Source organism: Microtus ochrogaster, chromosome 1 (genome assembly GCF_000317375.1).
Source record: "Microtus ochrogaster isolate Prairie Vole_2 chromosome 1, MicOch1.0, whole genome shotgun sequence".
Lineage (NCBI taxonomy): Eukaryota > Metazoa > Chordata > Mammalia > Rodentia > Cricetidae > Microtus > Microtus ochrogaster.
This window is the reverse complement of record NC_022009.1, coordinates 23,541,433-23,541,777: the sequence shown is the minus strand read 5'-3', so window position 1 is coordinate 23,541,777 and position 345 is coordinate 23,541,433.

Here is a 345-nt window from a genome sequence, read left to right as displayed (position 1 = left end):
CATTATTGAACAGGGAACGTGACAGACACTATTTCCATTTAGCAAAACAGCAGTAGCTGCTTCCCAACTGGGACTCATGGCCTCCCAGCCATAGGCTTTTAAATGGGTTTACAGGTACCAGCACTCGCCTGTGGTTCTGGCCTCAAATTCAATCAACAAATGCTTGGTTACATCTGTAACAGATGTGCCACTATAGTACTGCTGGGCACATCTTGCCTGGAAGGTTGGTTACACAGCATGCACAGTTCAATTGTGTAAGTCTCTAGATGACACAAACCTCGCTTAGCAGCATATAGATAGCATCTTCAAGGGCTCTGGGGTCTAACCTGCAATGGGGAAGCATTT